Source organism: Oratosquilla oratoria, chromosome 36 (genome assembly GCF_046742065.1).
Source record: "Oratosquilla oratoria isolate Oo_2021 chromosome 36, ASM4674206v1, whole genome shotgun sequence".
Taxonomy (NCBI): Eukaryota; Metazoa; Arthropoda; class Malacostraca; order Stomatopoda; family Squillidae; genus Oratosquilla; species Oratosquilla oratoria.
In genome coordinates, this window is record NC_134812.1 from 14,157,667 (window position 1) to 14,181,130 (window position 23,464).

Consider the following 23,464-nt stretch of genomic DNA (forward strand, 5'->3'; position numbering starts at 1 on the left):
GGAATCAACAGAGAAAGTAAGGTGTGCAATGTATATTTCAAATATTCCGACGTCCAACGATGAGGCTGGGGATTGTGTAAAACTTATGTTTGGACTGTATTTCTTGATCGAATTTTTGCTTACAAGAGGTTGTAATCCTTTCAACATTAATTGATAAGAGAATGGCTTACTAATGTAAGCAATCCAGGTTCGATGTCGTCGTTCATTCATATACAAAAGTGCCCTTGATGCACAGTACTCTTCCCAAGACAGTACTTGTTCCTCCCATAAGAACGGCATTGGAACACCGGATCGAAAGTACTGGGAGTCTGTTTCGTCTCGGCCAGTCCTCCTCTGGAGAACGTGGTGACGGAATCAAGGTTGGGTCACTCGCTCATATACTGTTGCAATCTCGCAGTCGGGCGGCGGCAACGACCAAAAGGGCCAGTCCCCAATAATCCATCACTGGACGATTCCACGCAGGCGCCGTCTAGGCGTCTGATGCTCATATCAACACAGCCTATGATACCACAGATGATTAGATAGTACGTCTTAAGAAGTAGGAGGCTGTTTTCCATCACGGATGCACCCGATATCACGCCTCCTGGGTGTTGTGGTGTGGGTCCATCTTGTAAAAGTTGTTATTTTCTGTTGAGCTGTCCTCGATCTGCTTACACAAACCCAGGACCGACCGATCTTTTACGCCTGCAGCATATATCATGCTGAATGAAGACTAAAGACACTACCGAAGAGAATAGAAGAGAATGATGGTAAAAAGTAGTAGTAGTAGTACCATTTCTTTAATGAACTGACGTTGCAGAGGCGACCATTTCATCCATCGACTCGCACTGTCGAGTCCGCATTTCGGCAACCCATCCGCAAGACCACGGCCCGAGGCTGCCGATAGATGTACCATACCACTGAATACATCGCTTTTCGCTCGATCAGCGCAGTAAAACAGATACAACTGCACTCAACATTATTACTTTTTGGGCGCAGTAACGAACCCCACACCCACACCCACACCCCGACTCCGCTCGTTCACAATTCGTGACTGGATTTAACGTCGTCGCCGAGGGGTCAGGTCCATCTATTCCCAATGCCACTGCATTGTTTAAGAACTTTGACTCGACGCCAAATCATTTCAAATGCCTTCGTGATTGCGGAAAGTAACTTGTATGTTTTAGTTAGTCTGTCACTATTCCGACCTTCTGTAGTTAGGGGATTAAACAAATGTAGCTACGACTTCCACGGGTCAGAAAGTCACTAAAATTGTTTCGACTGACCATTCAAGGCATTTTTGCCTAAACTTGGAAATTGTCTTACAGCTGAGACTCAGCGTTACACCTGAAGGACGACGGACAACTCGGTGGGAAGGCAAAAGAGCGACGGCAGGGCAAGTGTCGGGCAGGTGTAATGACAGGACAGCTGTGGCAGCAAAGGGTTGTTGACGGATGATGTGACGTGCCCGATCAAAACAAGCCGGACGATGAAAAGGAGCGCTTGTGTGCGTGCGCGCGCGCGCATGCTCTTCCCGCGCGGCGCCCCCTTGTCACCTCTCCGCTCCCGCTCTGCTCTCTTCTCTGCTGCTTCTCTCCACCTGCTACTGCTGACATTTGTTTTTGGTATTCTGGAAACTTACCGTTTGTTAGCAAATGTCCATTACATTCTTAAGTCTGGCAGCTCTGCATACCCTTTCTTGAACTGCTCCTGCGAGCGTTCTCCACCCTCTGAGGATTTGGAAATCTACCCTTCTCTTTCTTCAAGAAATTGTTCATTACTTTCGAAAATTCAGGAACTCTGCAAACCCATTGTTATTATTATCCAGCCTCTGCTGACCTCCTGCTCTCCAGCTGCTACTGCTGTCACTACCACTGCTCTTCATCTGAGACTTTCGACCATTTGCTACCGTGAGAATCCCCCTGCTTTCAGCAGTTGCTCTTCTCTGCCTTCTAAAGGCCTGGGAACCCGTGGCTACGGCCCTCCAGCTGCTGTTTTCTGCCCTGTGCGGATCAGCCCCGCTTCCCAGCTGCTGCTGCTACTCTATTTTCGCAGTCCTCGCCGACTGTACTCTTCATCATCAGGTGCTCCTCCTACTTCTTTTACCCTCTGCAGCTCCGCTCATTTCAACTGCTGCTGACTTCTTTTTTTTCCTCCTGCAGTTCCCTCTCCTGCTCTCCATCGTCGGGTGATGCTCTTTGACTGCTGCAGCTTTCCAGCTGCTCCTTCTTTGCTATTATCGGTGCTACGTTGTTATTAATCCCCCATTGACTTTCCACTCTCCTCTTCGACGGCTGGAGTTCCATTGTACTTCTGCTAATGACCGACACTTCCTTCTCACCGTACAGCCACTACATACAACACGACAGGAGCCTTTCATTATTCTGCTTGAATTATCGATTATTTTTTTTTATCTGACACCAGGCAATCTTATTCAACCCCAAAAGTGAAAAGACTGTAAACGCCTGAACTCCTAATATAAGAGGTATCAGTGTTATACAGCGATGATGACATTGTGTTATTATTGTTATGAAACCCCTACACCATATAATACACACACACACACATATATATGTGTGTGTGTGCTTGCAGATATATATGTACACACACCGATAAATTTTAATTTTTCCCGATCAACATCTAAGCGTTGGAATGCTTAATATGTCCTTCTGATTGAAACCAAATTATTCAGTTCTGCTGCGTGACACTTCTTGAAAAGCGAAGGAGTGAACAGTCCGGTAACTGTTAGTGTCGTCATATTGTTGCTGCGCAGACAATGATGATGATGATGATGTGCTTTTGCAGTCGCCCATTGCGTTTTTACAGTAATTCACCCTGTTCTTACAATAGATCACTGCAACAAAGTCGCAAAGCTCCAGCTACCTCGGCTCTGTGATGCCTGTTTGCTGCTGCTGCTGCTGCTGTGCCATCGCTGTGTTTACTTTGATGTTTGCAGGCACCTACGTCGGCGTCGTGTGGTTGTACAATAGACCCTTTCCCCTCTTGTGTCCAGTCGTACGAAAGAATACGGAACTGAATGAAGAGTTACAATGCTTCCCATGGGTTGCACGTGCCCGTCTCTGAAGGTATCGTTCAACGTAAAGTTATTGTTCAAAGGATTATTGTATCGAATGCAGTGAAAAACATGCCCCCAAGAGACCTTTTGGCTCTTAGAGAGACAGAACCTCAACCTCACTCGTGTCTGTCGTGAAACCCTTCTCTGCGCCGAGGCCCTCGGTGAGTCTCTGAACAATCCCCCCAGGCGAGCGACTTTATTCAGCTGAAGGACGAAGAAACGTCACATGGCGATGTGACGTCACATCCCCTGCTTTTTTTGCTCTGCTGCTGCTGCGCTTTGGTCGCTGTTTTCGGATGCTTCCACCGCTGTGGTGGTCAATACGCTTTTCCTCTTGCACCGGAGCGCCACCACCAACCCCTTGCCCCCTTATTCCAGATTCTCCTTCCACCGTTATCGTAACTACTGCTGTGGCCACTGCCGCAGTTACCACCACCGCAAGCAGCACCACCATCACTACTGCAATCGCCACCATCACCGCCTCAATCATCACCACCACCACTATGATGATGATGATCACGACCATCATCACTATCATCGCCACCACAGTTCTCCTCCTCCCCTCACCATTCTGCTCTTCCTCCTCCCTCCCCATTTTCACTTCTACTTTCCCTTCTCCTTCCTCTTCCTTCATTTCCTCCTTTTCTGTTTTTTTTTGGGGGGAGGAGGGGGAGGGTTAGGGGAGACTACCCTCAAGGATAGAAGCACCGGCAAAGCAACACAGCCCTCTACTCTTCCTTTTGGGCCCTCCCCCTCCCCCCGGCCCTCGTCTGTCTCTTCCTCTCTTTCCTGTTTCTTCTCTTATCCTTCTTGTCCTTCCCCTTCATCTACCTTTTCCCTTACTTCTTCCTCCTCTCTCCTCCTACTCCTCCTCCTCCTATACCTCTTCCCCTGGCTTTCCATCGAACGGGGCGTCTAGAAAATAGGATGATATCTGTTATATTCTGACATGAATTTTGTCTTGTAAAAGATACGAGCCAGAGGCTCCATTTTCTGACCTCGACAAAATATTGGTGTTGTCTTACTATATCACGATTCTACGGAAACGACTTTTGATAAACACCTCGATGGGAAATTTAGTCATCAAATCGTTGAATTCCAGTGCAACTGTACCTCATCAACCGTTTACACCACCAACAAAATAATATTCGGAAATAAAGAGGAATTGTAAAGTAGTAGACAAAGGCTTTTTACCCATCGCTTTCTTTTTTCGTGATGCGTATTGCTGCCGTTGATGAAAGGTTGATGTATTTCATCTGCAAGAGAATGCTTTTTCATTCAGTGAAGTCAATGCCATGTCGAAGGTATACAAAATGGCGTCTTGATCATGTGCTGGTCGATCTAAACCCCATTCACACCTTAGTCCACCCCTGAAGCTGAAGAGAATCGTCTGACAACAGCTAGAATGAGACGTACAGAGGGACTCAGGCTGAGGTCATTGTGTCCCAACAGCTGAAGTGAAATGTGTGGAGGCGATGGGCTTCCACGAAAGTGATTTTTTTTTTTTTTTTTTTCTGCGAAACAAGAGATTTTTCCCCTGCGGAAGGGTTTCATCCAGATTCAACTCCCCCCCCCTCCCCCCGGCTGCCACGGAAATGAATAAATAGAAAAGAGTCCCTTGGTAGAGAAGGGATTAAGGGAGGTGCTGGATTGCTCTACAGAGAAGAAAACAGTGACCCATCGTACCCCTGGACTACTGAAACCTAACGGCACAATAAGACTTTGGCACAGCACAGACCAAGACTTATTACAACGCAACAAGAATAATACAGTACAGCATAGACGTGTACGTCTCCACAACAAAAAGAACCTTCCGGGTCTTATGCGAAACAATATGACACGAGTTTGAAACATTATTTCCCCATTGGTTAAGTAGTAAGTACACGAGCTGCCTTCATTAGCCAGAAGGTGCATCTCGCGCGCAGGAGTGCCAACCTTTCCGAGACGTCAGCGTCGTCTTTTTTTACTTTTCGCCACCATCGGAAGAGTGGCGTTTTCCCGCCGAAGCTCCAAACCCACGAGGCCACGTGGCATCACAAAGACAGCACAGCTAATTAACAAGGCATTGTAGGACACACGCAACACTCGCCCAGCGACGACCGCCATCAAGGACATCTTCCGAGGCCAGAGGGTCTAGTGACGATGGTCGGGACCAGAAGCTTTACGGTCTTAACCCGTGAGGCTGAGGTCAACAAAGACCCTCGACGTCAACCGGACCAAGACCTGACGACTGCGTCATCTGACGGAGGGGGGTGGGGGCATACAAGGTAGAAAGGGAAATAAATGGGTGGTACATGCCCTGGCTGGCTACCCCCCTCGTAAGAGGGAAGAATCGAGGACAAAGGTTTTAATTTTACTGTTAGAAATCAAGTGAACTGAAAACGTTTGTAGGACGATGGTCTGATGGTGGAAATATTATGAGCTTGAAATGCTGGTTAGAGGATACAGGGAAATGTTGAGGAAATGCGAGTGACATGAGTGTGATGGCAGGGGTAACAAGAAGGAAAATGTTGGTCAAAAGCATCAGTTTGTTGATGAGAATGATAACTTTTTAAATACATGATAAAGCACTTACGAGATACAAATTCCGACAACTGAAATTGTTGGGAAAACAATGGAATGCAGGACAGAAATGAAGGAAACTGAAAAGGTGATGATGGGAAGTGCGAGAAAAGGCGAAACAATCCATTAGTCCGCTGAAAATGATGGGAAATGAAGTGGTAGGTCAAAAGGAAGAGAACTGAAAATTGGGACCGTGACGACAACGGGGGCCTCGGACGTTGCACAGGGTCAGCCCGAGGAGGAGGAGGAGGAGGAGGAGGAGGAGGAGGTGGTGGTGGGTGGGGCAGGGGGGAGGGGGGGTTTGGCGGAAGAGGACAGAAGAGGAGCGTCATGAGGGTGAGTGAGCAACATCAAGAACAAGAGGAGGGAAGACGAAAGAAACTTCTGAGGCCCCAGGGCATAAGATGAAGGGAAGAAGGAGGAAAAAGAGGTTTGTATTGGAAGAAAGGAAAAGGGGTGAAGGAAAGAAGGGGAAATGAGTAGGAGGAGGAAAAAAAAGAGGAAGAAGTTTAGCCAATAAAAGCTCAAGAAAAAGAAAACAAAGAAAAGGAGGAGTAACATGTCGCAAAAGAAGATGATGATCAAATGGAAGAGGAGGAGAGCAGGAGGAAAAAAAAAAAAAATAAAAAGAGATGATACAACATGCAAGGAAAAGTGAGTTGGAGAAAGAGGGAGCAAGAAAAAAGAATTGAGAAGAAAAAGGAGAGGAAGAAGAAGAAGAAGAAGAAGAAAGAAAAATACGAGAGGGTACAGTACTAAAAAGAAGAAAAGAAAGAGGAAAGCAAACAAAACAAAAAAGAGAGAGAGGGATAGGAGGAAATGGAGGAAGAGAAGTAGGAAGAGGAAAGAAAAGAAAGAAGAGGACGAGAAAAAAGAAAAGGAAGATGGGATGAAGGAGGATAAGTAGAAGGAAGAGGAAGAGAAAAAAGAAGAGGAAAGAAAAAGGGCAGGAAGAAGAGGAAGAGAAGGAAGAAGAGAAAGAAGAAGAGGAAGAGAAGGAAGAAGAGAAAGAGGAAGAGACAAAGGTAGAGGAAGAGGCCGAGAAGGAAACCAAGGAGCAAGAAGAGGAGGAGAAGTAGGGGAAGAGGAGGAGGAAGAAAAGAAAAGAGAAGAAAGATGAAGAAGAGGAAGAAGATGAAGGGGACGAGGGGGAGGAGGAGGAGGAGGAGGAGGAGTCCCGGTCTGGGAGGGGAAGGGGAAGAGCGTATATAGGGTATGGAATCAAAACAAGCATGGCTGGTGTTATTTTGATACACACGCGGAAACGGGGAGGGGAAGAGCCTGGGACAGCAGGGGACGGGAGAAGCGGGACGGGGGAGCAGCGAGCAGGCCGAGGAGAGGAGAGGAGAGGAAGGGAAGAGGGGCCAAGAGGGATGGGGGGAAGGCCAGCGAAAGAGATGCCGAAGGACGGGGATAGGGGCGGGCGGGGGGGGGGATAGTAAAGGAAAGAAAAAGAAGGAAGGATCAGGGGAAAGTTTACGGTACAACGGAGAAGGGAGAAGAAGAAGAAAAAATATGGGAAGGGATGGTGGGGGGGGGGAAGAAGGAAGAAGAAGAAGAAGAAAGGAACTATGGAAGTAGATGTGGATCCTGGATATCGGTGTGTGTATTCGCGTATGGGTGTGGATGCACGTATGGGTGTGAGAGTGGGTGCAGGTGTGGATGTGGGTATGGGTGTGGTGTAGGTGTGAGAGTGGATGTGGGTTGGGTATGGGTGTGGATGTGCGTGTGGGTGTGAATGTGGGTGTGGATGTGGGTGTTGATGAGGATGACAATGTGGGATTGGGCGTGGGTGAAAATCTAGATGTGGATAAAGGTAAGGATGAGGATGAGAAAAAGGATGATGAAGACGTGCATGCGGGTGAGTGCGCGGATGTGCAAAAGGATTCAGATATGGATGAAGATGACGTTGTAGGTAGAGATGATGGTGAGGAGGAGGAGGACAGTGAGGAGAAGGGAGAGGTCGGTAGGGGAGGAGGAGGAGGAGGAGGAAAAAGAAGGTAGCAGCGAAAAGGGGACTATGAATAATAATGATGATAATAATGGGCAAAAAGAGAAGGGGAAGGAAATGAGAGCTCAATCAGTCAACAGAGAGACCGTTTGTAAGCAAGTGTCCTGCTGGTCGTCAGCGAGAACGTGCGAGGAAGAAGAGGAGAGGAGAGGGCGCTTTGCTCTGCGTCTTTTAAGTCTCTCTCACTGCATTTCACGAATTGGCTCTTCTCTCTGAATGCCACAAGGGGGATCTTATTGGGCTGAAGGAAAGCCCCTCTGAGGCAAAAGGGCTAATTTACCATCGTGGAGTTCTGTTAAGTTATCCCCTCCGGCTGCTGCCAGGCGACTTGATTCGGCTGAAGGAAACCCGCTCCGCAGTGCCAGGTTCGTTGCTCGTCTAACTGAACTCTAAGACTGAACAGTGTCAACTGCGACCAGCTCTGCGGGAGGCTTGCTCCATTTGCCGGCGATGTCAATGGCAACTCTCTTTCTAGCACTGGGACAGTGCAATGCACTTCACTAGTTCTGTTATACCAAACATCAGACAATTCTCTGGGGAGCAGATCCTAGCTTGAACGGAGTTCTCATTGACCGGGACCCGTGTGATTGGCGGCCGTATCCGTGCTTGAATCACACCGTCTGATGTTTGCTGGAAGAGACTGGGAAGAGGGTCACCGTGGGGGGGGGGGGTTGCAAGGAATAAAATCGCCCACAATGACATCAAGGAAAGGTCTGCTAAATCCGCAGCCACCCCGCCCCCCTCCCCCAACACAGGTGAAGCCTCTCTGGGTCGGATTTTACGCGTTGCTGCAAACGTTACCGTAGAGTGTCTGGACCCGAGAGTTTTTATAGTTTGAACACGGTAACGCACTTTCTAGATTCCGTCCCAGATAAGGCCAGATGGCACTTCGTAGCTGACGGGAGTCTCGGGTCTCGACCGAGGGGGACCCCCTTCAGATGCGAAGCCCGCTCCGCCTCCACCACCACCACCATCACCACCATCTGCAGCACTTCCTCGCCAGTCTTTAAACAGAACCAACTCCTTTAGGTGCTTCTGGTGTTTGAGACCTTCCGAGGAAGAGGAAATGAGAGGGAGGAAATGATAGGGAAAATAAGTGGCTGAGGACAACGAAGATGGGTAGAAGGGGATATGGCATGCTGGGGGCAACCGGAGGGGCAAAGATGAAAGAGGGGGAGCGGGGAGGGGGGGAAGAGCGAGTCAGCAGCATCGGCAGCACAAAGACGAGGGACACACACGCGTGAGCACAAAGGCAACGAATGAAAGAAGTGGAAATAATAGAGAAGGAAATAGATGGTCATTCTCGACCCGAACAAGCGTCGACTAGATCAAATGAACAAGGCCCGTCGACACAATGACGCTCCTCTATACAGATGCTCTCCTGGTTTCCACCCAACGGCTTTATTCAGCCATGAGGACGTTGACGTAGCAAGTGAATTGTTATTCTGAGTCAGCCCGCCCCGTCGACATAGTCACGTCCTTTGCGTATATTCCTCTGGCTGGCACCGGGCGATTTCATTCGGCTCGTGGGCTGCCTGTCACCGGAAGGAGAGAGGAGGTCCGTGACTCATGACTGCCGTGATGACAGTCGGAGTAGATGTCCCGTTGCTTGTCAGCCAGGGTATGCCCGCACCAGGGGGACTGCTCCTTGCTGGAAGAAGCGCTGGCTGAGGTGTCCGGCGATTTGCTTGCGGTCGGTGAGGCTGTGTCCGTGTTGGCACTCCGGCTGGGTGCACTCAGGACGATTCCAGTTCCTGCTCACACAATGTGCCACTGTCACTTCATGAATTCCTGAGTTGCAGTTTGCATCGTTCTCTGTCAACCTGTACTGTTGCAGACCTTAACTACAACGAAGTCCTTCGGTTTTGAGGTAATGTCATGGAGACGAATAAGACGATAGCCAGGCGTCTGAAAGAAACCAACGGGGAAGTGCCACTCGGCGCAGAAGAAACTCATCGGAACAGACTCGAGCAGGCTAGCTGGAACTATCACATTAAGGTATGACTCTAACGGGGCTGTGTACGTCATATAATAAACCCAAGAGAGACTCGAACTTAGGATCTCAAACTGCAAGTCGTGAATGAGGCCTCTACCTCACCAACACGGCCCGATGAGGGGAAAGAAGCAGGTGGTGGAGAAGTGACATCCATCCTGTTGCCTCAACCCTCAATTTAAAAATATCGTCGCGACTGCTCATAAGGGATTCGTAAGGACTGCAAGTCAACTGTTGTGGACACAGAACTGAAGATAACGACCGTTGCGTTTGCAGAAGCTTTGCTGACACAGTGTGGCGAATGCGACGTCACCAAAGCGTGACGGACGGGAGAGAGAAGACGGTCCAAGAAAGACAGCCAGGGATGGGGCGAGGGAGAGGGAGGGAGGGAGGAAGGAAGGGGAGCTGAGGAGGGAGGAAGAAAGAGAGAGGTGGGGAAGGAAGTAAGGAGTAGGGGAGGAAGGGAGTAAGGGAGGAAATGAGAAAGGGAGGAGGGACGAGGGGAATAAGAGAGGAGGGAGGAAGGGAATAAGAGAGGAGGGAGGAAATGAGAAAGGGAGGGAGGAAGGGAAAGGAAGGAGGAAGGGAGGAAGGGAAAATGGTAGGGCAGGGGGGAAGAAGGATGTGGAGGCGAGAAGGGAAGGAAGAAGGAATGAGGGAGGAGTAAGTCAAAGAGAGAAAGAGGAATTATGAGAGGAGAGGAGGGAGGGAGGTACAGAGTGGGAGAAAGAGAGAAAGAATGAAAGAAGGAAAGAGAGGATGGAAGGTGGGAGGAGAGGAAGGGAGGGAGGGAGGGAGAGAAGTGGCAAGCACCTCGTGAAATAATTGCGTGGACGGAGAGGCTGTGGAACGACTAAAAATATTTACACGGAATAAAACGCCTTTGCCCGTAACAATGACGCGCGCCAAAAGACTGTAATGGAGCGCGCACGAGTTAATTGGCGCGCACTATTTGAGCTACACCTCCGCAAGAATCCTCCTGTGCACACTACACCAAATGCCTGCGTGCATGTGCACCGGCCAATACAAGAGTGCACATAAGCTAAGCCAGTCATAGAGAAATGCCTATTTGTGTAGACGTATATGTCTGTATATCTGTGAGCATATAAATATGTGTATATTTTTTTCTGAAAACTACTGTGAAGTAAGAGACGTAGTTTCGTCCATATTGACATCTTCAGGGAATAAAATAGAGAAGAATCCGTTTGTACGAAGTCTCTTATTTTCTAGTGGTCTTTCGTATTTTTGATATTTACACGGACTTGTGAATAGTTTGGTATATGCACATGTGCATGTACATGCATATGTATATGTATATGCATATCTATATGTATATGTTATGTATAGGTAAATGCATTTGTCTAGTGCTTTTCTATTTTTTTTATAATCTGCCTTGATAATGTGCACATGGATGAGGGAAACGTCGACATAAATTACGGAGTTCTCCATACACTTCCTCAGGCCCTAAAAGAAAGAAAAACTGTGACCATTAGGAAAGGTCCAGTTAACCAAGAAAGAAGTCTTTTCTTTTACAAATGTTCCAATCAAAACAACCATCAAGTTCATTTACGACAAACTCTACAACCACAAAGAAATCGAAGGGCCTTCAATCCCCTGTAAAGGCTACATTACACATCCACTCGACACATTCTTGGATGATGATGATGCACTTTTGCAAACTTCGACGAGGGCTACCTCAAGAACCACCTTTTCCCAAAATCTCTCTTCAGCACCCATGAGCCACTGCCGCCATGTAGATCGAGTGCATTTTTACCGTGGCTAAAGATACCACGAAGCCTCGCAATCTAAAACAGGCATTTGAGTCTTCATTTATCCCGACATTTACTCATGAAAACAGCATAAACAATACGATGCCAGTCCAGTCCTCGTCGTCAGGGTAGATGGAAGCCCTGGAATAAACACCACATCAACATCGAGGGCACCCACCGAACTTCGGGAAGGTCTACATGCAGGCAAATGGGTCTGACAGATATAAAACTAGGATTGTACGAGTTTTTCTTCACCGCACAATGTACAAGATGGCCTCAGATTAAAACACCTTTCACAATAGGAAAATTCGTATAAAACAAACTCTAGTAGAAAATGGATAAAAAAAAACTCTAAATTCGATCAAAAGTGTGCGCGCGTACGCGCGTGTGTGTGTAGGTGTGTGCGCGTGTGTGTGTGTGCGTACGTGTGTGTGTGTGTGTGTGTGTGTGTGTGTGTGTGTGTGTGTGTGTGTATGTGTGTGTATTTTAGTGTGTGGGGGATTAGTGTGTGTGTGTGTGTGTGTGTGTGTGTGTGTGTGTGTGTGTGTGTGTGTGTGTGTGTGTGTGTGTGTGTGTACGTGTGTACTTAAGTGTGCGTGAGTGTGTACGTGTGTACTTTAGTGTGCGCGTGTGCGTGCGTGTGTGTGTGTTCGTGCGTGTGTGTGCGTGTGTGTAGGTGTGTATTTTAATGTGTGTGTGTGTGTGTGTGTGTGTGTATAAGTGTGTACGTGTGTGATGTGCGTTTGTGTGTATGTGCATATGTACAGGTACGTATACAAATACGTATGCTAATGTATATGCATATGATCATACTAAACGTGTATATGTTTATATGTATATGTAAATGTATATGTACAGTATATGAATATGTACATGTATATATAAATGCACTCAATATCTCATATGAACAGAGAACGAAAGAGAGGAACAAAGAGATATTAAGATAGAGATAGTGAGACAGAGATGGAGAGAGAGCGAAAGAGAGAAAGAGAGCGAGAGAGAGAGAGAGGGGGGGTGGGGAGGGGAATATAGAGAGGTGGAGGTGGTGGCAAAAAGAGAAAGATAGGAGGTACATGTTGAGAGCGAGTAGAGGCCAAGCTGGTAACTCTCGTGATAACTCCTTCGCTCCGATTACAACTTTACAGGTCTTGTTCTAGCCTCCCCCCCCTCCCCCCGAAGGCCATTTCTTCTTTCAGGTGAGGTGAGGAAAAGACGACGACCACCAGGAGGTGCGGAAAAATGTTAAAGGCGATGTCCCTATTTTCGAGTCACTTCAAAAAAATTCTCGAGTTGAAGCCAGACACTTTCATTCGGGTCAGGGCAGAGTCTAGTCCAAAAGTAATCATAAAATAATTTCCACCAAATCGTCTCAAATAGCTCCTACTGGACAAGTCCATCTCTTCGGAGACATTTCAGCTTTTCGTTCTGGTTAAGGACAGGCGATTTCATTCATCTTAGAACCAATGTTCTAAAAAACATTAAAGAATATACCTCTTTGCAGTACAAAAAAAGTTATATATATAAAGGGAGACAAAATGAAAGGAAGGGCAGGAAAGGGAAAGAACAGGAAAAAAAATGTTGCGCTAAAGAAGCCGCGAAAATGTGCCTCAATCGGCCAAAATGAAAAAAAAGTGATTAAACAGGAAGTGGGACAGGCAGATGGGAGGTGACAGGACCCTAAGAGAAGAGCAAGAGTATGGGGGGCGTGGTGATGACGACGACGTGGGCCCAAGAGGCGCAGACACAGAGCAGGAGCTCCCCTCGAACCACGAGCAAGTCCATTTGTTCATGTTCCTGCCCACGATTGCGGTTTCTTCCAGTGAGCTCCCATGCAGGCATCTCAGTTGCAGGATGGGTCAACTTGTTCCATCCAGCTGCTATGCATCCTGTAGGCGTCCACTTCGTCTTCTTGAGTGAGGGTCGTCTCCGGTGGACAACCCTACGCGTGGGTTCAACGTGCCCCCATGGCCGTAGAACGAATAAAAGGAAGCGAAGGATAGAGGGACGTACATAAAAGAGAGAAAATGAAGAGTAGAAAAGAAAGTAGTAGAAATGAAGGATAAAGAAATGGAGTTGTAGAGGATGATGAGCCTACGACTCCACATTGACCAAGAAGAGTAGGGAAGGCAGGTCAAGCGAGAAGGAAGGAGAGGTTCTGGCAGCGAAAAGAAGGACAGGAGGACAGCGAAAAGAGGACAGAAATGAAGTGGAGAGAAAGGGCACGGAGGGAAAAATAGAGTGCGCGAATAAAAAAGGACTGATAAAAGGCAAAAGGGCGAAGGGGAAGGGAGGAGTGAGGCAGATGAGGAAGTAGGAGGAGGAGGAGGAGGAGGTGAAGGAGGAGGAGGAAGAGACAGGGATGGAGCTGGAAAAAGAGGAGGAAAAGTAGAATGGGGAGGAGGAGGAGTCGAAGAAAAAGACGGAAAGAAACGGGGGGGGGGGGGAGAAGGTAAGAATGATGAAGAGAGAATGGGCAAGGCGGAGTGAAGTGGTGATGTGATGTGATGTGATGTGGAGGGGAGCGGCACGGCACGAGAGGAGGGTGGAGGGCGGCTGAAGGGCTTTTGGGGGTTGCGAAAGGGTGCGGAGGGGAATGATGGGCAACACGACACGGATGCACAAAAACAATAGACGTAATGGCACAGATTGTGTCGCACGACCCTTTTCAACAGTGTGTGTGTGTGTGTGTGTGTGTGTGTGTGTGTAGTGTGTGTGTGTAGTGTGTCTGTGTGTGTGTGTGTGTGTGTGTGTGTGTGTGTGTGTGTGTGTGTGTGTGTGTAGTGTGTGTGTGTGTGTGTGTGTGTGTGTGTGTAGTGTGTGTGTGTAGTGTGTCTGTGTGTGTGTATGTGTGTGTGTGTGTGCGCGCCTATATGACGTATAAAGGAAATTAGAGCATAAAATTGGTTTCGACCTGTTGGCAACTATCAATACAAACCTAGAAACTAGCAGCGAGAAATAGAAGAAGTTCTCAGCCGATGGTAAAAGAGACACGACTTTGCAAACATAAGGTGCCGATCAGGGATGAAGTAGACCTTGTAAACAGGAACTTTAATGTTTTTTTTGTCTCCATCTTACATTTTGTGTTGATATTCAGAAACCAGCAACCCTAACACAGGCGGCAACGGTTTTCGCGTCCTCCTAACAAGAGAGAGAGAGAGAGAGAGAGAGAGAGAGAGAGAGAGAGAGAGAGAGAGAGAGAGAGAGAGAGAGAGAGAGAGAGAGAGAGAAAGAGAGAGAGTGACTTTGTAGAACCGTCGGTTGGGAGAGGGCGACCGAGTGTTCAGTAACGTGTTTGGCGGCTTTGATGTCCCCGGACACCCAACAGGTCGCAGCCCCCCCCCCCCATCCCTCCCTTCCCCCGTCCCCCATACACGACACAACGGCCAATTAACTCCTTCGGTGCAGTGAGAGATATCCTTCAAACTGAATGAAATTGGCCCCTCGCATTAGGCAGGACATCTGTCGAAAGGAGTTTGGTCCTGATGATTGGGGACCCCGACTAAAAAGCGCTTCTTCTTTCCAACCTCTGCGCCTTGACTAAGTTTCGAACCCGACCCTTCGGCCGGCAACCAGACGTACGCGATACCATTAAGCCACATCGTTTCCCCAGTGGCGAGACGTTCCTATAAGACGAATAAAATCAGACGGTGTCGGCAGAAAAACGTCTCCAAGCGCTAAGCACGACTTGCTGCGCAGCTAGACAGGAAAGGGTTAATCGAAAGGGCTTACTCGAGGTAATTGTTAAGACCTTCTCCTGCCGTGAGGTTCACCCAAGGATGCACAAAATGGTCTCGCTTCAGCAAGACCAAAACCCTTTAAAACTCCAAACACGTCAGTGCAGAGTTGACACTATGGGAAATCCTTGTCCTTCCGTTTCCAAACAAAATCGGTTGGCAACTCTTAACAAGAAGCTTGGTCGGTACTCTTGCTTCTTCTTTGGAAGCAACGAATTGGATGAGTCCTTTCCGGGCGCTACAGAGCTGGCAATCTATAAAATGTGCCTGGGAGTAGCTTAGGCAGGGATGGAGAGGGGGGGGGGGTATGTATAATCGGCTGCACAGTGCAGGTACAACCACAGACACACTCCAAACTTTACGAAAGATAAAAGTATTAATGATAATGATCTATGCCGTGCACTTGCCGCTGCTGTATCTAAGGCCGATAGCTTCGATTATAAGTTATGTTAATTGCCATTTCTTTTTTCACTCCTACCATGGCTGGTGCTACATTTCTGGTCTTCAAAAATTACCCTATGACTAGCCACTTTGCTTTGTCATATAACTATACCAGTCTACTTCAGGACTTGATTCAGACTGAGCAATCCCGTTCCTCATCATGGCACCGTCCGGGATATTGACGGCATAAGTTTCTTTTTTTTTTTAGTCAGTACAACAGGTTCAGCGGTCACACAGCGCGTTCTTTCATGGCTGGGAACAACTCCATTCCATAGTACCGATCGCTTTTAACTTCGACTGCCCCTCCTTTCTGATGCTGCTGCTGCTGCTGCTGTTGTCCTCTTTAGGTCTCTTCACCACCCTTACGACTCCATCTCTTCGGCCCAGTTCTGTCCTCCAGAAGAGATGGACTGGTTTTCGACAACAAAATCAAATCCATTCCTTGTGGAGTATACACTCCGTGCAGTCTACTTCACCTACAATGAGTTTATATTGTAGGGTCATAAAAACAAATTGAATAACGTTGAATCCCGATTTATCATGACACTGTAACTGAGTGCAAACGTAATAGAACTAATGCACAATACAGCGCAGCTATTACTAAATACTTTCCTGTCATTGCTCAGACTGACAGAGTTTGATTAATATATGCCCTTATCATAATATAAAATTCTATTGATCTATAACAATAACTGAGAAAATATTAATATATTTGAGCAAAGGTGAGTTTAGGTTTCTCCATTAAACATAACATGGGAAAGATGTCGTCAAATGATTACAAAGTGGAAAAGGGAATCCGGTCAAACAAAAAAAATTCCTACTGCCGCCTCAACTTTGAGAACCAAATCTAGAGCGCTGCTCGAGCAAATATATATACAAAGTCTCATGTAGATTGGAAGCTTTTTGGCGCTGGAAAAGGACATTTATTTCATCTGTCACTATCGCTGTTTAAGACTTCCTTTTTTTTGTATTTTTTTCTAACGCATTCTATCGCTTAAGTTGAAAAATAAATGATCAAATTAGGCAACTTTACTGCATCAAGCAATTTTGTCGGATAGGAAAGGAATTATTCATAGTCTTATGAAAACCGCTGTTAAATCATTCATGGGAGGTTAGATTTACAGTAAAAGAAATATTTTCCGTAACTGTAGTTATATGCTTTCATGTTCCAATCGATTTCAAGTTGCTGATTACTGGTAGAGTACAAGGAAGAAAAAAAAATGCGAAAGGAAAAACATCTTCAGAATTTCGAATGTCATGAAGAAATTGAGTAGAACAGACCCTGAGAAGTTATATAACACAAATGTGACAAGTTTCAAACTGACAACGCTGCAGATGCCTGGGAAAATCTCCGTGGATGTGGCTTTGTGATATCGGTGAGTAGCTGTGCTCCCGAGCGTGAAAACTGAGGTCAATGTTTTGGCCGACAATAGTAAAGTCAGTCCTGGAGATCAAGTTCTCTGTCACGGCTTCTTCTGAAGGCGTTTCGGGCCTCCTTGGGTTCAGTTGAAAAACATAACCTAACCTTTTTTTCACATTTCCAAGAACTCCCCTTAATACTCGTCTGTGATCTCGGAATTTGTCAAGCAAAGCTTAAACTTGAAATAAACAATGATATATCAAGTTACACATGCCTATGACCAAATTCACTTTTGTGTAAAGAACCAATAATATTGAAATTGAATTTTCCATTAATCGTACGACTACATCATTATTGATGAATAAGGAAAAATATGTCATACCTCCTATTATGAATCTCACAAAGGAGAAATAGGATGCGTAACACCTAGTGTGGAAAAACTGAACAAAACGAATATAAACCTAATTCATTTTTTCGCTCCCAACAAGGAGAAAGGACAGAGATCAATGCAGCAGTCTGACTCTAGCCGCCAGAATGAAGAGAAAAGTTACGGTTGCGATTGACTACTAGAGCCTCTTCGCTACTGAAGCAGGAGGACACGAAGACTTCATGCATGCAAGCAAGCAGTGGGTCTGATTCTCTAGTTTAGACCCTAGGACTCGTCTTCGACATATACAACTAACCTCCCGGAGGAGAGCTCATATAATCTGTATGTGTGTGTGTGTGTGCTTGTGTGTGCATGTGTGTGTGTGTGTGCATGTGTGTGCATATGTGTGTGTGTGTGCATGCGTGTGTGTGTGTGTGTGTGATTCACCATGGTCTTGGATCACGTGTTGGACTCGTGATCGACAGTTAATGTGTGTGTGTGTGTGTGCATGCGTGTGTGTGTGTGTGCATGTGTGTTTGTGCATGCGTGTGTGCGTGTGTGTGCATGTGTGTTTGCGCATGCGTGTGTGTGTGTGTGTGTGTGTGTGCATGTGTGTGTGTGTGCATGCGAGTGTGTGTGTGTGCATGCGAGTGTGTGTATGTCTGCATGCGAGTGTGTGTGTGTGTGTGTGCGTGTGTGTGCATGCGTGTGTGTGTGTGTGTGTGTGCATGCGTGTGTGTGCGTGTGTGTGTGTGTGTGTGTGTGTGTGCGTACGTGTTTGCCTAATTTGCCTAGTTGTATGTACATAATTATGTGTTTGCGTGTGTAAAACAGAAAGTAAAAGTAAAAGAGCATACAACCAATCTGAATTAAACCAGTTAAGAAATAAAAGTTAACAAAATAGAAAAGGAGATAAAACAGAAATAGAGAATGAAAACTAAAATTAGAATGTAAAGGAAATTACAGCTTGTAGTAGAAATGACTGAGACTCAGGAAAATGTAATTCTATGTACAAGGAAAAGACATCTAAATTAGGGATAAATATGCAGCAAAGTATATGCAAATATATGTAATAGTTGAAAAAGGACAGAAGAGAAGCAGCAAACGCAGAACCAAGAAGAACCGCGATCACCGTTTCTTTGGTTTCCTCCAAAAGTGGACGCGCGGACCCTCAGCAGTAACGAGTCATCGGTCGTCGGGACCTCCGTAGATCTCTCCGGGAAAAAACGTTGGAGTTTCATGATCATTGAAAAGGGGAGGTCAGCCATGGGTGATCAGTTCTCATGTGAAAAAAGTGGAGGAGAGGCGGCGGCTGCATTTGATGGAGACACCTTGGGCTCCTTCCAGAGAGTCGGTGGCAGCTTCTCACGGCCGAAACAATCTCCTGACGGAGGCCATGGTCTTGATGATGGGAACTTCGAGCGAATGGCGGGGAAATGATCGCCCATCTTTGTCTCGGCGGACCAGTGCATGCATGCATGCAGGTAGTTCCAATTCGCTACCCCTAACGACAGCAGCAACAACAATAACAACAACTGCACAACAAGAACGTCCTAAGATTGCAAAAACGTACAAAATAAATAGTAAAAGAGCCTGTGTCACAGCCCACATTGTCCCCCTGCCCAGAGTTCCCCCCCGGAAAAATTAGGCTAGGATATTTTGCCCCCGGAGGAATTACAGACTGGTCCATTTCTTCCCCTTTCAGTCTAGAATACCCCCCCCCCCCTTAAGAAAATCAAGGATATACGATACACACAATAGTTTGTATTGATTTATTTTAACACATAAGGTGCCATGGTCATTATTTTAACACATAAGGTGCCATGTCTCAGCAGTACATCTACGTCTTCTGTCAGCATTACATACTCGAATGGTTGTGCATCTAAGTCTTGTCTCCGTAGTACATATTCTAATGGTTCTCAGCAGTACATCCATGTCTTGTCTCAACAGTACATACTCTAATGCTTCTCAGCATTACATATATGTCTTGTCGCAGCAGTACATAACGTAACGTAACCTAACCTAACACTAACCTAACCTAACCAACTGCTGCTTGTGAAGTTTATAGAGATGGAGTAGGGGGGCAGTTAAGGCTGGAGGCGGGATAATTATCCTAGGATATTTCCTCCACCTCGGAGAAACTATCCTAGGATACTTTGCCCGGGGGAGGAAATATCCTCGGATACTTTGCCCGGGGGAAGAAATATCCTAGGATACTTTGCCCCCCCGGGGGGGGGGGAGAAATGAGCGGGGGCACTTTTAGACTGGTACACTGGCAACGACACAAAAATGAAAAAAGCCTCACGTCCTCCGATAGAGCGAGTTAACTTCAACTGAGAAAAGTAAGAGTCTTGGTGGATGGGAAGCTAAGCTGGCAAGGACGACAGAACGTGGGGAGGTGCGACCTCCCCTTCGTAGCGTGAGCGTGGGGACGACGTGTGACCGGCCCATTGTAGCGTGGGAAGGTGCGCCTCATCGCAGCGTGGCCGTGGGGGTGCTGGTTTTGTTAACTTTTCATCAGAAACATAATCCTACTTTGGCCACGAGCACAAGATGTGAGTCACAATGTTGTCATATCACAACAGTGATGATTGATAACTGATGGCAAAAGTAACCATGATAGTAACGGTCGCGACTGCAAGTGTGTCGCCGATGCCGCTGGCGATGGATGCGGACGGGGTTGCATGAACCTCAGACAGACGACCACCCCCGGCGCCGGATGGGTACACAAAAAATTGGGAGTTTAGTCAACTAAGAAAGTAATTTGTCTCACCTTCATTTTTTATATATTCACTCCAAGACTAATCACGCATTTCTATTGGAATAATATTTTATTGGTGATGATTCTGAAAGACAATGAAGTATTTAATTTTTAAATCAGGTATTTTTGACTGGTCGTTTCCACAAGGAGAAAAAAAAAGATGATGCACTCGGCATTTCATCACAATATGAATAATTGCACTGGTTTATATATAACATCAATTTAACAAATCTAATGTCAAACAAATGCCTTTGGAAGTGACAGCGTTCAGACAATGTCTACGTACGGCAATGAAATGTTTGAAAATGCAGTGGCAGTAGTAGGAGGCGAGCTGTCGCCGGTTGTCAGTTCTCCTCGTGTGAAGAAGTGGAGGAAATACAGTCGAGGAGACAGAGAGAGACAGAGGTCTTTGGCTGTCCGGTCAAGAGACCAAGTGTCCCCTCCCCCGTGTTGGCCGCGTCTCAAGACACAGGTCAGTAGGAGGACGACAGGATTCGAAAACAACAAGTCATGGGGAGAAGATTCTCTCTGACGCCCATCATGCAGGACTGCCGTTTGCAAGTGACTCACTTATTTTGCTATTCAAGTAACAGACTGGAAAAAAGTGCCCATTCTAAGCGGAATGCCAGTCAAAGAAAAGTGTCTTGAAATATCACTGTTGAGTGTCGGAATCATAAAGAGAGCCAGAGACCGGAAGCTGTCGCCAAGAAGAGTTCTTGAGTCGTCCCGTGGAAGGAAAGAAATGATGTCGCAGTGGATTCATGTACACACCTTAGTTGGCAGACACAAAGAAGTGACCACAGCAAGAGCAAGGTGACGGAGACGCAATATTGCATGGTCGGAAAGAGGCTGAATACTGCCCGTGAGAAAAGGAGTTCTGATCAGCCATTTGGTGGAAGAGACAACACCCATCCTTTGTCGATCTCTCACTACTAATTCGTCTTGTTGGTTCCTCCTCCTGCTAATACTCCTATTCCACACCGTTATTCCTCCTTCCCCACCTCCTCCTCCTTCTCCTGCATTTTTTCCTCTTCCTGCTGCTTCTCCACCTCCTGATCTCTCTCTTTCTGTTCCTCATCATACTCCTTCCTTCTCTCCTCCTCGTCCTGCTTATCCTCTACCTCCTCTTCCTGCTTCGCCTATTCTTCTTCCTCCTCCTCCTTCTCCTCCTCCCCCTTTGTTTCTTTTACTGCTCCTCCACCTCCCCCTGGTATTGTCCCCCTTCTTGATTGCCCCTTATCATCATTATCATCATCCTTTTCTTCGTTCTCGTCTCCCTTTCTCTCCTTTCTCATTCCCTCCCTAGAGCACTGCTCACTTTTAACTTTTACTCTCCCTCTTTTCTGCTGCCCTCCTCCTCCTCCTCCTATATCTCCTTTCCCACCGACTTTGCCTCCTCGACCAGATCTTTGTCCCCAAGTATAGAAACACTGCTTATCAACGACAAAATACAAATACCTTCTTCTTCCTCCTCCTCCTCTCCTCTTGCTCTTCTTATATTGAAAGTGTTTTTCTTGTTCCTCCCGAGCCTGTCAATGTACTTCTTAGTTGTGGCATCCTCAGTTAAACACTTTGACAGACACATAACCTTTCCTGCCTATGCATAGACCACGTACCAACAGCCACGTGGTGCGATTGGCTACGTAGGATCAGAATGGAGCGCACGTTGTGCCGACCACGCGGCCGCGACCAGACGTACTAGCCATGCACACCTGTCTTTGGCATTGCGAGCTTGCTTGACCCGACCTGACCTAATCCAACTGATTATGGTAATTACGCACCACGGGCGATTGCCCACGCGTTATATATATCGGCTTGTGGCCTATTGTAAAATGTGTTCAGTTCCGACCAACTAATAAACTGCAAACACTTTTTCCTTCGGCTTCGTAGCCTACAATGGCTACATCCACAGGCACCTTCAGGGCTGTGCGTACGGGCACAACACATACGTGTAAAACGCGGGGCAAATGTACAAATGCAACTATTGTTTCAAGTTTGCATGTATACATACATAATGTTGATACGTAGACAGTTGTGTATCTGAAATATCCGAGTTAAAAAGAATATAGATTTACAAGAGCTGTGGATCACAGAGCAAAATACAAGATGAGGTGAAAATCTCCGGATTACAAGTATGAAATAGTTCAAAACACGCTCACTGAGATGACAGCTTCTTTAAGACAACCGCCGTGGTAAGGTTCTACCTCCCTAGCCTCTTGAATGCTTTCTCCCATCCTGGCGTTTTTGTGAATCCGGTCGCGCCACAAATCAAAGGATCTCCTGATGGTATGTCTCTGTGCTGTGGTCAGACTGGAGACCTAATGATCCAAGAGCTCAACCCCCACCTCGTGCTCCCCACACCACCATCACCTTAACCTTTATCAGAAAATGACCTTTCGCCTGATTCGCACCCAGCAACACACTCAAGGAAAATGACATCCTAAGTCACCAGTGATGCAGATGAATAGACAAAGATTCGAAAAGGTTTTCAGGCGTCCAATTCCAGTTTCAGGACAAGACCATACAAGTTTCTCCAGTGCCCGGACCCTGGTTTGGACCTGATGGTGGCCGGGGCAAGTTGTCGAACTAATGACACACCTACTGCAGTTCTTCCCTCCCCCCGATTTCTCCCTTCTCCTTACTAATTCCTCTTCCCTACTCCCTCCTTCCTCTTTCCTTTCTCCACCCTCCTTAGCCCTGCCTCGCTCTTATTCTTCGTTCAGCAGCAGCTTTTCTTCTCCCCTTCTTTTGATCAAATGAGCTCTTCCTTTCTATTTCTTAGGGGGCATTAATCCCTTTTCATCACTCATATTTAATCGCTACATTTCTTTCTCTTTTCTTTTGTTCTCTATGCACCTTCATTTTCACCTTTTGTCTTCTTTTTCTCAGCATATCTCCTCATGCTCTTGTTCTCCCGTCTTACCCCTCAACCCCTCCGCACTATTCCACCACGCAAGTGATGGTGTTAATATTGAGTAGGGCCGTTCCGGAAAGTGCCTGCTTGCTGCACAATAAAATCCCTCGCGAATAGAATACAAGATAAGGGCTTCATTTCTCCCAGCCTTTCCTCCTGCTTGCTTTCCTCCGCTTCTTACCCTTTCCACCCGGCTCCCCGCCTTCCTGCTCCCTTCTTTCCGTAGCCACGGTGACGTTCCCTTGGCTGAATAAATGGATCTGACGTTAGCAGAACCAGAATCTCCAATGGAGACGCTCCCTATACCGAGCGACATCGTCTTGCCTTCGCCGGAATCTGCGGTCTGTACCGCTGCTGTATCAACGGAATCAACCCCAAAGCTATGATGCCGCTCGTCTTAGACTTTACTTCGAATAATGCCGGACGAATTCATCCAGCTAAGGGAATGTCACCCCACTAAATGAGTTAAGGTTATTCTATTGAACTCCTCCATCACA